The 13,384-nt window shown below is 46.8% G+C and overlaps 1 protein-coding gene across 2 annotated transcripts in view; it reads right to left on the bottom strand.

The window, feature by feature from the left end:
- The window catches only part of MAP3K1 (mitogen-activated protein kinase kinase kinase 1), a 752,184-nt gene that overhangs the window by 242,712 nt on the left and 496,088 nt on the right, over nucleotides 1-13,384 (bottom strand). The window lies entirely within an intron of this gene.

Below are 13,384 nucleotides of genomic sequence, written 5' to 3'. Positions count from 1 at the left end.
CTCTCCGGTTGCTGGAAATCGCTACAACCGTCTTTTCTTCATCTTCCTCTTCGGTTTCAGCTCCAGTGGTCGACTTGTCAGCAGCTTTCAGGTTCTGAGTATTCATCAGGAACTACAGCACAACGTTTGCAATCTCTCCCACCAGTTTACAGAAAGGGGCAGTCTGGCTATACAATCAGGACAGCCAGCCCCCCACTGAGACTGGGTTCCTTTTAGGCAAGGTGAAAGACAAAGGACGGCAGAGTAGTGGACGTCTCCCTCGCTTTATGCCTTCTCAGACACTCTGGAGCATGGGCGGGGAATACAAAGGATTCCTGCCAAAGACAACTTCCACTGAGGTCGTTCCCGCCTAGAATGACAGGGAATACCTGAAGCCACAAATCACAAGCATACTTCAAAATGGCGAAACATAAGGAACTCGCGATTCTAGCAGAATGGTGGCCCTTCTGTGCATTACCAAGGCCGAATTAACAGCCTGCAAGTAAAAATGACAGTCATGAAGGTAAAACCACTGTCACCAGCCATTCAAGCAAACTTGCATGTAATAAAAATTTTACCAGGTAAGAAAGGGGATACTTTGTATCCCCCCCAGCATTCCACATATGGTGGGGTGTGCTGGCTCACTTATACAAAATGTAAAGGGGATGAAAATCTCTCTACTACTTGGGAACAGTAGTTCACCCCAGTACATGAAGAAAGACATTAACAGGGGAGACCAAAGGGGCAACACAGCCTAAGTCCAAAGTTATAGGAAACTATAACTCCAACCATACACTATGGAGGGACATGAAAAGGTCACCCATACAAAGAGTAAAAGACTGGTTGAGAGGGGAAAAAAATCCCACTCACCTAGGGACAAGGTAAAATAATTACCAAGTCCAAGCAAAAAAGTTCTGGGGTTGACACAGGTCAGGAAGATTGATCATACATATGAACATCTTACCCAACAAGTTTGTATATAATAAGTATCGAGTTGTTTTTTATGATTGAGTTTTTATAATATGTAACAGTGCTTACTTTTCCAAAGATGTATTGTTGCTTACATGCATTTATAATAAACCATTATTTTTACAATACAAAGTGTTTCAATGTTTTTTGGACCATATGTATGCTTCAATTTCTTTGTAGTTATCTACAGCCCCTCCCTCCTAAGATAAGCCTGGCTGCTCTGTCTACGCTACCAAATGTTTGCAGGTGGTACAACCTTATACTAAGAGTGGAGTTTCTGTATTGCCCCAGATGAACAAGTTACTTACCAACTGTAACGTTCTTTCGACTGGATGTTCCTCCCACGTATTCCTCATCTTGTGATAAATCGTTATCTCCAGCTTCGCTGCTTCGGAAAAAATATTTTTTTTCCCCCTCGGCAGAGGGCGCTGTGCTCGAGGTCGTGGCGTCGATTGTCCCTCGACGTACTCCGTACTCTGTCGACGTCACTGATGGTATAAGTAGCTCGAGCCGCGCCCGTTGCTTCAGTTCTGTTTTTTCGATGAAATATATATAGGAGGAACACCCAGGCGTGTCCCATGACCGATACCTTCTTCGTGAGAGGAAAGTGTAAGAAAACGTACACTGTACTGTAGGGTTGGATGGGAGGGTTGATGAGGAATACGTGGGAGGAACATCCAGTCGAAAGAACGTTACAGTTGGTAAGTAACTTGTTCTTCGAATGGATTGTGTCCTCCCACGTATTCCTCATCTTGTGATAGGCTCCCATAGCAGTATCAATTTTTGGAGGTGGGAGTACCATTTCAGTTTTCGTGGACAGAATGCAGAACTGCCTTTGCAAATAAACCCTTGTTAGAGGAGGCAGTGTCCAAACAATAATGTTTAACAAAAGGTATGTATTATTTTCCAGGTTGCAGCTGCACAAATGTCTGCTGCCGGGACTCCCCTCTTTAGAGCCGCAGAAATAGCCATTCCCCTTGTAGAATGGGCACGAAGCCCATCTGGTGGTTCTTTTCCCGCTAATCTGTAGCATTCAACTATGGCTAATATGATCCAGCGTGAAATGGTCTGTTTTGTTACAGATAAGCCTAATTTTTGACCAGTGTAACCCACAAACAGTTGGTCATCTTGTCTCAATTTAGCCATCCTAGAGATGTAAAAACTAAGAGCCCTCTTGGGATCTAATCTATGTAATCTCTCCTCTTCTTTGCCCAGGTGAGGAGGAGGATAAAACGTTGGAAGTACTATTTTTTGTGACAAATGGAAGGAGACTACTTTTGGCAAAAATGAAGGTTTAACCTTAAGGACTACCTTATCTTTATAAAATAGTATATGGTGGTTTGCATGAGAGAGCCTGAAGTTCGCTAACCCTGCGGGCTGATGATAGGGCCACAAGGAGGAAAGTTTTTAGAGTTAAAAGCCTCAATGGACATGAGTGCAGAGGCTCAAAAGGTATGCAAGTCAAGAATTTTAATACTAAATTTAAGTCCCAGGTTGGTACATGAAAAGGTACTGGAGGGTATACATTAGTGAGCCCCTTTAAGAATTGAATTATTAACAGTATTTTGAAGTATGAAACCTCTTCCGAGGAGCGCTTGAAAATGGACAGCACAGCAAGGTATCCTTTTATTGTTCCTATCTGGAGCCCCAGATTAGCTAGATGTAGCAGAAAAGAAAGCACCATTGGGGTGCCACACTGAAAAGGGTCCACATCCTTGTCTTTGCACCAGTTACTAAACCTATTCCAGCGACATCGGTACAAAGACTTTGTTGCTGGTCTTCTGGCCGAAAGCAAGATTTCCATTACGTCATCCGGAAGATCCCAATCCTTGTATCTCAACCTCTCAGAAACCATGCGTGAAGGTTGAGTGTCTTGACCTCTAGATGGAGAACCCGACCTTCCTCTTGCGAGAGAAGATCCTCTCTTTGCGGAAGACGTATTGGAGGGCAGATGGACATGTCTAGAAGGTCCGGGTACCACGTCCTCCTGGCCCAATCCGGGGCAATTAGGATCATGGTTTTCCTGAACTTTCTCAACCTCCTGATTACTTGAGGAATCACGGGGACTGGGGGAATCGCGTACAGCAGTGGAAACTTCCACTCCACTACGAATGTGTCTCCCAGAGCTCCTCTTTGAGGAAATTCCCTTGAGCAGTACTGATCGCACTTCCGGTTGATCGCGGTGGCGAACAGATCCACTTGAGGGGTTCCCCAAAGGGCGAAGATCTCCAGAAGGACTTCCTGAGCCAGCTCACACTCGTGAGAGACCGTGCTCTGCCTGCTCAGAGCGTCTGCCGCAGTGTTCTTCTCTCCGGCTAGGTGATTTGCCGACAGAGAGATTCCTTCTCGTATTGCCCAGAACCAGAGGTGCATTGCCTCTCTGCACAGTGGCAGTGACCCTACACCTCCTCTCTTGTTGAGATAGTACATTGGCCACTGTGTTGTCCGTCATTATCAGAACATTCTTTCCCTGTACAGAGGGCAGAAAGGCCTTCAGAGCTAGTCTGATTGCCCTCAGCTCTAATAGGCTGTTGTGTAGTTTGGACTCCGATGGAGACCAACGACCGCTGATTGTCAGATCGTTGGTGTGTGCTCCCCACCCCGTGAGTGAGGCGTCCGTCACTACCGTTATCTCCGGCCATGGTTGCCAAAAAGACTCCCCTGAGAAGGTTGTCGTTGCAAGCCCACCATAGAAGATCCTGAGCAACTGCGCTCGGGACTTGCAGAAGATCCGACATATTCCCTGAGAACTGGGACCACTGAGTTCTGAGTGCCCATTGAAGGGATCTCATTCTCAACCTGGCCTCTGGTACTAGAAAAATGCAGGATGCCATGAGGCCGAGCAACCTGAGAAAATCGAAGGCCGGTAGACGTTGGGTATTCTGGAATTTTGTTACCATCTGCTGGATGTGGAGAGCTCTCACTTCGGGAGGCGAGGCTTTTCCCGATGAAGTGTCCAAGACTGCTCCGATAAACTGGAGTTTCTGGGCTGGTATCATGTGGGACTTCTTGAAATTGAGGGAGAAGCCCAGTTTGTGGAGGAAGTGGCAGGTGATCGAAAGATGTTCCTGAGCTTGTTCTGGAGAACTTGCTCTGATCAACCAGTCGTCCAGGTAGGGATATATGTGAATACTTCCTTTCCTGAGACTTGCTGCCACAACCGCCAACAGTTTGGTGAAAACCCTCGGGGCGGAGGTCAACCCGAATGGCAGAACTCGAAACTGATAATGAGAATTGCCAATCGCGAACCTCAGGTACTTTCTGTGCTTTGGATGGATTGGCACATGAAAGTAAGCATCCTGAAGGTCCAATGATACCAACCAATCTTGGAGTTGGAGAGTCTGAAGGATCTGAGAAAGAGTCACCATCTTGAACTTGTCCTTCCTGAGGAACTTGTTCAAGTTTCTCAAGTCCAAGATGGGTCTGAGTCCTCTGTCCTTTTTTGGGATGAGAAAATATGGGGAGTACCAACCCCTGTTCCTCTCCGCTACAGGTACCAGTTCTATGGCACCTTTCTCTAGCAGGGTTAAAATTTCCTGCAACAGGAGCGGATCCGGAATTTTGACGGAGTTGGCTCCCGGTGGATGATTCTGAGGCCTTTTTAGAAAGGGGAGACAGTAACCTTGGGCTACCGTTTCCAGTGCCCAAGCATCTGAGGTAATGCCCCGCCATTCCTTCAGATGTTGAGAGATCCTGCCTCCCACTGGTATTTTGTGTAACAAGGTCTCAGAGGGATTTGGAGGCGGCTGCAGGAGTGGCTGAGGGTACAGATGCCGCTCCTGAGGCTGATTTTGCACCTCTTCCCCGTGTTCCACGAGGGAAGTTCCTTTTGCCCCTTTGAGAGGCCTGTCCCCTTCCTCTACCAAAAGAGGAGTAGTATCGAAAAGAACGACCCCTCCAGGAAGATGAGCCCGAATAGGGTTTTAGAGGCTGGCGCAAAGAGGCGCTAAGTGATTTAGCTGCCGCTTTCGAGGTCTGAAGTTTTTCAAGGCTTTCATCAGCCTTTCTGCCAAAGAGCCTCGAGCCATCAAAGGGCATGTTGAGGAGTCTAGCTTGCACGTCCGGTGCAAATCCCGACTTCCTCAACCACGCAAATCTGCGTAGCACAACGCTTGCAGCCATGGATCTGCTGATACTATCAGCAGTATCCAGTCCAGACTGGAGGCATTCCCCCATTGCCTCCTTCCCGTCTGACTATATTCAGGAAGCCTTCCCTTTCCTCGCCTTCCGGAATATGATCAGCTGCCGCCGAAATACAGTCCCACAGGGTATGGGTAAACCTGGCTAGGGTACAGGTGACATTTGCCGACTTAAGTGCCATACTGCCCGACGTGAAAACTTTACGTGCCCAGGCGTCAATTTTTTTTATCCTCTCTATCCGGAGGGATAGTTGGATAAGTAGTTTGCTTTGAAGTGGATGCTGCTTGAATGACTAAACTCTCTGGAGTCGGATGCTTATTCAAATATTCAGGATCCGATCCAGCTGGTCTATATTTTCTTGGGAAAGTGCTGTCTGCAGCAGCAATGGTTTCTGGTTTCTCCCAGTTTTTCTCCACAGTCCTTTGAAGGGCCCTGTGAAAAGGGAGAACAGGATCCTTCGGAGGTCCCTTGACGATAATATCCGTCATGTCATCTTGTTCAAAAATGGGTGAAGTATTACCCCAACCCATATATTCAACTACCCTGGTCATAAGACTCCTCTACCCAGCATCTGCATGCTCTGCAGGATCAGGTTTGGCGAACTCTAATTCTGGGGATGTGTCAACTCCACTGGCAGAATGTAGAGTATCACTCAGGTCTCTCATTCTAGATTCCTGGTCAATAAGTTCTTCAGGAACTTGTCCTGTACCATAAGTAACTCCCAAAGGAGTAACTTTGTCTTCTTCTGAAGCAGACTCTTCATAGATTGCAGACATAGATTTGAAAAAGTCTAATCTGGGCAAAGGAGTGAATCTCCTTTCTTCCTCTTCCATCTGCTTCGAAGGAAATGGCAAATCCCTCGAAGTTTGAGGGTGTCTTCGAAGATGACTTCAATAATGGCGTTGATGACGCATTTGGCTTTGGTGTCGAAATTATCGACGTTGAGGGCATCGACGAAGTTGTCGAAGTCTTCGACAATTTGTGTTTCTTGGCCGGCACTGGAGAGGTGCTCGACTCAAGTTTCTTCAACGGTTTTACGTCGACTCGAGGATTTTTGTATTCCTCGACGCTACTGGTCTTAGCCATAGTATCCTTGGACTTCCCTTTGTCGTCCAATCGAGCGACCTTAGGGGTATGGCTTTTTCGAGGTTCTTTCAAGGGGGTCGAAGCTGCATTCTCAAAAACCTCCATCATCTTTTTGGGGAATTCTTCCCACTTACTGGGAGAATCCGATTTAGTCGGACAACGAATTTCTTCAGTCGACTCTGAAGAAGAAGATGATGAGAGAGATCTATGTCTCCTTCATTTTTTTCGATGACGACCAAGAATGTCTCGATCTACTTCTAGATCTCTTCGAGTGCCTATGGCGATCCGATCCCTTAGAATCAGTCGCTTTCTTATGTTTTTTTGACGAAACCTTTTTTGAGGTCTCCCTCCCCACCGACAGTTTACCTCTCCTCTCACGAAGAGCTTTTTCGGTCATCGATTGGCAGGAGCCGCAGTCGTCAGTTCGATGACTGGAACCGAGACACCAGAGACAAATCCGGTGGGGATCGGTAATCGACATCTTAGACCCACAATCTGCACACTTTTTAAACCCAGTTCTGGGTGTCGAAGGTGTCGAAGATGATGACATTTTCTTCACAGAAAATAGAAGCGCGCCGTTCTCGATAGCGAAGCGATCGGAAAAACAGAACTGAAGCAACGGGCGCGGCTCGAGCTACTTATACCATCAGTGACGTCGACAGAGTACGTCGAGGGACAATCGATGCCACGACCTCGAGCACAGCGCCCTCTGCCGAGAAAAAAATAAATAATCCGAAGCAGCGAAGCTGAAGATAACGATTTATCACAAGATGAGGAATACGTGGGAGGAAACAATCCATTCGAAATAGCTTTATGAAGCCCGTAGTTGGACTTTAGAAAAACTGTCCTAGCACCCTGCAGATGCCGAGCAGGGGAACGCCACACGGGAACGCTGACATAGAAACCACAGCCCTTGTGGAGTGTGCTCTGGGTCCTCCTGGAAGTGGCCTTTTGGCCAAACGATGGCAGTGGGAGACACATGCTGACACCCATCTGGCAATGAAAGACTTTGCAAGGACGTTGCCCTTGCCAACAGGTCTGAAGGAAACAAACAATTGCTAGGATTATCGGAACTCTTTAGTACAAGCCACAAAGAATTTGAGGGCTCGGGGGAAATCCAGGGAATGGAAGGATCACTCCACCAGAAACGAAAAAGAGCCAAAGAACACTGGCAGAATAAATGGTTCATTAAGGTGGAATGGAGAAGGTACCATCTGCATGAATCTAATTTAATCTAAAGGATTTTTCTATCGTGCCAACATGCCCGTAGGCCTCAGAGCGCTCACAAGATGAAAAACAAACACCAAAAGGGATCCTGAAACAGTGATTATGGGATAAATAGAAGGAGTGGGTAATCCTAAATTCCTCCTCCATCAAACAGGTACGTTTTCAGGGCTTTCTGGAACCGAGCAGTTGATGGCAGCTGTCTGATGGAGTGAGGAAGGTTGTTCCAGACCCTTGGGGCCCAGGTGTTAAAGCTCAGGCCTCCAAATCTCATTAGTGTGAAACGCAGCTGCATCAGCAGATTCTTGTTTTTGGATCGTAGAGTACACCTATGCGGCAGTCTCCTAATTCGCGAGCTAAGGTACCCTGGAGCATCACATGCAAGACATTTGTAAACCAGACAGGATGCTATGAAACAAATTCTCTGATGAACGGAGAGCCAATGTAGCTTCCTGCGGGCAGCAGTGACGTGGTTTCTGCGCCTCATGCCGAAGACAGATTGGACTGCCCCATTCTGGATTGTCTGCAATTTTTTCACATTAGCTTGAGAGGTACCAACTAGTAGCCCATTACAATAATCCAACGTAGTGTTCATTGTGGCTGTGGCTATCAAAGCCCTGTTTTCCTCTGATAGATATGGTCGTATCTGCCAGAGCAGTTGCATCATGTAAGTTCTGCTCGAGCTTGTTAGGGCAAATTCTCATTTCTGTGCTAATTCCCATTCAACCTTAGAGACCCCCAGCTCTTTTGATGGACTTTGACTTTTAATTTCTATCCTGGACTGGGTGAAACCTTTTTCTCACTCTCCCATGTATTTTTGATCTGATTTGAACTCTGTTTTCTTTGTTTTTGGAGTTTGACAAACTCCATATGCATCTACTTTTGTATTGTGACACAGCACCTTCAGTGCAGTGTCACAGAGAAGTCCCTTGCATTTCTCATAAGGTTTAAATACCTTCTCTTGGGTTAGCTACTGTTCCCAGGAGTAATAAAGTGAAATTTACTTTACTCACCTTTTTCCTATGTAGGCCCAGCATACCCCATTTTAAGTTTCCTACTTACGCATGTAAAAAAATGTAGGTTACCCTCACTACTTTAAATCACTGGTGGCATTGTGCTTTTCTACCGCCAGTTGAACCCTCAGCTGCAGTATAGCACCCATGGGTGACCATTGTGTCAAAATGGCCCAGGCTTTTTTTGTCACTTCTTGCTTGTGAGTCCTCTCTTGGGTTTTACTCTGCGCACCAAACCAGGTTTTACTCTTTTGTTTGTTTCACCTTTGGCGGGCTTCAGTACTGAAACCCGCCACTGGCTCCAGTGTGTCTGGTAGGGCAGGAAGCAAGGGAGGTGCCCGTAACTCCCTGTCCTTTATCTCCTTGGTAAGCTGAATGCACACAGCCCTGATTAGCTAGCAGGCTGTCCTTGCAGGATAGCTCCCCTGCTGTGTGAGTGACAGCTAGGCTGTGCATGAATGGGAGAAACCTGCATTAAAGGCGAGGCTTCTTGGACAGAAGGAGTCAACCACCAGACAAAACATCCGATGAAGAAATTGTGAAGAGAAGCTTGTGCATCCTCCTGGACCTCTGAACAGCCCAGCGAAGCCCTGCTGCTGTGCTGAAACTGCTTTTCCGAATCATCTAGAGAAGCTTCGGAGAGGGCGACTTCTTCCCTTGGGTTAGTGGGAACAACTAACCCCAAGACAACCTTTGCGGAACGACCTTCCCCAACTGGCTGTACTTCTTTGCTGCTGCTGGAACAGAGTGCCAGGGGTCGAGAAATCCATAGTAGAGTGCAACGTCTGTAAGCCAGACCAAAGGTCCAGGAAGATCCTGAGGACCCTCCCGAAGCAGGACGACCCAAGCTCGAGTCACCTTACCAGATTATTCGACTCCAGGAGTGAAGGAAGCCCATCAAGTGTCCAAGATCCACGGTGGTGCTAATTTGCCAATAGCTGAAACCGTGAAGTGCCACTGAACTGAAAAGAGCCCGTACCTGCCGCCCACCTTTGCAGTGCAGGAGTCCTCCAGACGTCTTGTCCCCACGACTGAGGCCCAGGAACTGCAACCAGAACAGAAGCCAGCTGGATCCTCTTCTTCTAACCTAAGGTACTGTGTGGACTAAGGGGTACTTACCTCTTGTCTATACCTTGCATCATCTCATTTTAGACTTGCAGTATCTGCTTTAAGAGTTGATCTCAGCTCTGACTTTCACAAGCCTAACAGCTTGTGGCCCAACAGTGATTTTCTACAAACTCTCCAACTTTGTGCAAGACTTGCTGTGCTAGCTAAGAAGTGCCTCAGCTTCATAGACATTGTTCAAACTGACTTTGGCTGTCCTGGCTCCCTGCAGACTCTTCTAACCCATTGACTATGATTCTAACTGTCCCTCATAGGTGGTACATTGGTTTTTAACTAGTATTGCTGTGACAGTTTTTATCTTTTTATCTAGACTTCATTGGGAGATCGAGAAGTGCTCACATGCTCTGAAAACCTGTTAAACCTTTTCCTTCCTTAACCTTTCCTTTCCACAACCTCAGAATTCTACAAAGTTCGAAAAGTGATATATAAATGCCAACACTGTCCTAGTAATTAAATCACCTCAGTACTTGCTTGATTCCGAGAAAGTGTTATGAAGTGTATTGTGAATGTTGCACATTGCCCTTTTTAAAGAATGCTTATTTAAAACAGACCGTTAAATAATTATTTTACTAGAAAACCTTGAGTGGAAGTGTTATTTGGATACTTGTATGTGTAGATTTTGATGCTATAGCAGTCTGGCTGCTCGGTCACTCTACCAACTTGTGTAGTACAGACCTATACCAGCTGGGTTACATAATACAAAGAGGACAAGACTGGTGTGGTCTCCCACAGGGTTACTGCATCAAATCTTGCCTAACAGAGCTCAAAAGAGACATGTTTACTAAAGTATAGGTTACAGTCAAAGATCCCCCCCCCAGGGTTTTGACATGATTAGAGGCCTGTATTCTAGCATTCCCCCCATTAGGAAGGCCTCATACTGGGTGTCTAGTTTCTTTAACTTTGCTGTACTGCCGAGGATAAAAATCTGTTTTCTTGTCATTCAGAGCCAGAGTTATTCCCCATACATACTTTAAAAGCATTGAAACCCTCATTGACCATCAGATCCCGAGAGTTCCAGAATGATCGTACGCGTAATTAGCGAACTTGACACAGACCATCAAGAAGATCAAAAAAGGGCTTTTAGTAGATGTTATACAGTAAAGGAGAGACAGATCCCTGTGGTACTCCACAGCATAGTTGAGCCTCTTGTGACAGAGTTCCTCTCGCCCCCTGACTACCCTGGCCTTCCTGGGTCCAAGGAAGGATCTAAACAAATTCACTGCCAACTTTGAACAGCTGCCAACCTTAGCTAGCCTGACCGCAATCCTATCACGATTCATCAAATCAAAGGCGGCGGACAGGTCCAGCAACAGCAGCATGGCCAGACTGCCTTGATCCACAATTTCAGCTTGGCCAGATTTGTCATCCACCGAGGCAGTTTCGGTCCGGTGCTTCTTCCTGAAGCCAGACTGGCCTTTCGATAGGATTCCCCTCTTTTCTACAAAGGCTTTGTACAGAGTACAAGCAATATTGTCTATAATCTTTAATAAGAAAGGAACATTTGTTATAAGGCGATAACTGACAGGCTCATTGGGGTCTAGACCCTCCTTTAATAATGGATTGCTCCAAGCCTCCTTGATGTGATGCCTTACTGGAAGGAGAGGTTAATAAAAGACGTAACTGGTGTTGCGATGGTGGAAAACTATTCCTTGAAATATGAGGCTTGGAAAATATCCCCCTTACATGATGTGGGTTTCATTTTACCAACAGTTGTTGATACTTCATAAACTGTGACCTGCTTGAAGACAAAAGCATCGTCCCCACTGTCCTCCTTAGTGCTAATGGCACTAAGGAAGGGTTTGTACAAAGGACCACCCTAAAGTGATGCAAAGTCAAGCAGGGAGGCTTGCAGGAGAGGGCCTACAGTTCACCCACCCATCTGGCTGAAGTAATAGCTACTTGAAATGCAGTCTTCCAGGAGAGAAACTTTAAAGAGGCTCTGTATAGAGGCTCGATAGGAGGGCCCAGTCGTTAAGGATCACGTTGCCCTCCCAAGCTAAAGCGGGGGGGAGCTTTGACGGGGGAAAACACAAGGAATTCTTTCATCAACCAGTGTGCCCAAAGGGAAAGCGTACCTGAGGCACATATGTACCGTGAAATGGCTGCTTGATGGAGTGTGCTAAACACGCATTTGCCAAAGACAGAAGGTATGCAAGGTGTTTGCCACCTGAACATACAACAGTTCCAGGTGTCGAGTTGCACACCATATCGAAAAGTACTTCCACTAGCAGGACAATGTAGATGGCGCTCTTGCACCGGCTAAGAAGCCTATGCAGTCTTGAGTTAGTGTTATGTTTCAGAATTCTAGGACTGCAGGAGCCAGTCCAAGTTGAGGGACGCTGGGTTCTGGTGCAGGACGGATCCACCATCTCTGAAGAGAAGGTCAGAGAGCTGAGGCAACCTGATGCAAGGAGCCACCGCCAGGTGAAGCAGGTCCGGGTACCAAGCTTGTCTCGGCCTGGGCAACGATGATCATTGTGCGGCGGTTGCGTTTGAGTGTACTGAGAACTTGAGGTAGCAGAGCTATCTGGGGAAATGCCTAAAAGAACAGTCCTGCCCATGGGAACAAGATCCACGTGTATGTTGTAACCTTTATGCGTGGTCTTGCGCTTTGAAGAATATCCCTTTGCACTTACTGTAAATAGCGCCCTGATGCCTGAGGGTTTGGTGCGTTGCTATAAATGCAAAAATAAAATAACGCGTCTTCTAGGCTCTCCCCTTGGGGAAACCTTTGATACTGTTTTTTTGAATGTCCACACTGTTAATGTCTACTGTAACACAACTAGCGCCTAGATGCCCTCGGGCTCAGTGCGCCGTTATAAATGTAAAAAATAAATAAGTCTGCTCGCAAACCTTGTGCATTTCTTGTTGATCACTGTAGCGTACAGGTCAGTCTACGGATGGCCCCACTCAGAGAAGAGACCAAGAACTTGGCCTTGATAAAGTTACCATTCGTGGCAGGACCAGAGTTCCCTGTTGAGCATATTGTGGATCCTTGGAAGACAAGGGAATTCGGTACATGAGCGCCAAGCGCCCATGTCCACAACACTTGTGCACACAGTATTCCCCCGTTGCTTGTTAAAGGATAGTTCCGGGACTTTTTTTTTTATTGTCCCTACGGTTCGGCCATGTGTTTTTAAGCATAAATCGGTAGATCGTAGAAAACTTTCCTATGGACCTTACCCGACTTTGTCCATTAACGCACTCGAAATCAGCCGCCATTTTCTGATAATCCTATCATTTCCCCCCATCGACCTGGCTCACCTGCTTTTGCGGCACTAAATCAAATCCCCCGCCCCTGAGCCTGACATCAGCAGACGCGTACCGCCCATTTCCCAACGCCAAAGCACGTTTCGTGTCAACAATCGCTGCGCCTCAGCTAATGAAGTGTCGCCATGGAAATGGCAGGATGCCTCTTTCCTCAATAAGTATAAACACACCGTTTCACAACACACAGCAGCAGATTTTCGATTCCATTACTCTCTCTGTGTTACTTTGAGTATTCTGTGACTTGTTTCTGTGCTCTGGTCAGCTACCTTCGCAGCTTCTAGGCCTTGTGAACACCTGTACCATCTCTGTAAATTATTTTACTTTCTTTACCACACAATGGCTACAATAATGCCGTATATGTACGAGCCCGAGTACACCGAGGAAGAACTACTGGAAAGGCAAGCACGCGAAAACGATGGGGATTCGGACGGCAGTTGGGAGGACCAGTCAACGGATGAAGAGCCTGGACCATGTCGCATGGACGGCGTCTTGACCTGGTGCACGTGCAATCGGTGCGAGCTAATGCCAACTGAGGAGGAGAACTGCTGCTGCCGTGAAAATTCCGGGTGCTTGGCCTA

The sequence above is a fragment of the Ambystoma mexicanum genome, chromosome 6p, assembly GCF_040938575.1.
Source record: "Ambystoma mexicanum isolate Mex_15411 chromosome 6p, UKY_AmexF1_1, whole genome shotgun sequence".
Classification (NCBI taxonomy): Eukaryota; Metazoa; Chordata; class Amphibia; order Caudata; family Ambystomatidae; genus Ambystoma; species Ambystoma mexicanum.
The sequence above is the reverse complement of the archived record's forward strand: the minus strand, read 5'-3'. Positions and strand labels throughout refer to the sequence as shown.